The 1,718-nt window shown below is 34.6% G+C and overlaps 1 long non-coding RNA gene across 1 annotated transcript; it reads right to left on the reverse strand.

Annotated features, from left to right (window-relative positions):
• Nucleotides 1–1,710, reverse strand: LOC121965556. Its single transcript, XR_006107497.1, has 2 exons — nt 1,383–1,710; nt 1–378 (listed from the first exon to the last, which is right to left on the reverse strand). It is a non-coding gene; the product is annotated as an uncharacterized LOC121965556 (long non-coding RNA).
• Nucleotides 1,711–1,718: the final 8 nt, after the last annotated feature.

Raw genomic sequence — 1,718 nt, forward strand, 5'->3', positions numbered from 1 at the left:
CTTAACCCTTTTACATAAACTTATTTCCAACCAGGAACCAAAGTCAAACGTTAACCTTAAACCCACATTTTAACCTTCACAAAGCCATTTGATGACAAAAATCAATCAACACACTCGCACACAGATGACATATCAGCACATAATTCTGGTGTGTTTTGAAGTGTATTGCCCTCAAACCTGAAGTGCAGCAGTTTAAACAAACTCATAATAACAGAAACCGCAGGTGTTTGTTTTTTAACAGATTGTTTTCGTTTTAAGAAATCTCCTCTGAATAAGCAGTGAAAGATAACTTGCTACCAAGCGACTGATGAAGTAGCTGGTGATGGATGCATTCAGGGCATTTCCATCCCTCCTCAGACAAAAACTCCTGGATCGTCCCTTTTTTTTTAAAAAAAAAAAAAAAAAAAAAAAAAAAAGAGAGATACACAAGACATCATTTAAATGCATAAAGTAGGTACTAAGATTCAACTTGCAAGTGGATAAAATGTAATATATGTATACATTGAGAATATTGCAATTTTATGTAAGCAGAAACTTTATAGATAACAGAATACATTGGGGAATGTCTGCAAAATCTCATAATATTGAAATTTTCTGTGAATAAAAACTCTAAAATGATGTTATCAACAGGTTGTGATCGAGATAAAACACCTGTAAAATAGCTGATTTTGTTCCCACCAAACTATTTATCTTCTCTTTTTAAAGTAAGTTCCCCTAGGTCTCATTTTAATATTAACTCCTTCTACATCATATGGAATCATTACAGGATGTAATGAGTACTGAGCCCTCCCTCCAGGATTTCAGGGGCTGTTTTTGTGACTGTTGCTGCCTGAATCCCTGCCTGGATTTCACAGCAGCTTTTCTAAAAAAATGTGATGCAAGTTGCCATATTTTTAGGCATTTTTCATCATAAGAGTTTGCATTTTTTTAAGTTACGATCACATAAAATGCACATAGTGATATGATGCCTTTAAGAGCATACAACATTTTTTTTTAAGCTCAGCTTTTCCAAAGTTTTCTTTGCCATATAAGTAAGAACGAGTCAGAAAGAAGGCGAGATTTACAAGAATGAAACAGGTCAACCTGACTGTGAAGACAGAGATCGACAGGAATGACGTTACATAACAGATTAGGCAGAAAGATAAGAGCGAGACCACTGTGTGCTTCACTGTCAGGTGAGGGAGACACCGTGCACTTCATTGTATTTAGTCATTCTGATCTTTAAGAAAAGGAGGTTGATTTTAGGGACCTCAGATTCCGTTAGTGCAGAAAAGGTTAATGTAACTGCGCTGAAAATATTTTAATGATGATCACAGCTTCATTAATACATTTTTTAAAAAGTGTGTGAAACAATGTAAATGGAGTTGACAGATTAGACTCACATTTCATTTGATGACTCCAAATCAGCAACTGCAAAAACGTCCTCCTCATCCATTGAAAAGTCCAACCTGCTGCAAGTAAAAATCACATAATGCTACTTCATTAGCTTGAAAAGAAAGCAACAGGACTTTGAACATTGAGCAAAAGAGGATACTCATGCAAAATGTGATCAGATTATTCTACGATAACGTGAATGTTATGAGTTCAGAGGTTCTAATATTTGCAGTCATTTTGATCTTCTTGAATAAAAAAGTGGATTTTGCTGATTTTAATATCTGTCAATGTGAATAGAAAACCACTATATTCAACTCAAGTAAAAAACAACCCTTGGTATTTTT

Source organism: Plectropomus leopardus, unplaced genomic scaffold (genome assembly GCF_008729295.1).
Source record: "Plectropomus leopardus isolate mb unplaced genomic scaffold, YSFRI_Pleo_2.0 unplaced_scaffold20532, whole genome shotgun sequence".
In the NCBI taxonomy this organism is placed as follows: domain Eukaryota; kingdom Metazoa; phylum Chordata; class Actinopteri; order Perciformes; family Serranidae; genus Plectropomus; species Plectropomus leopardus.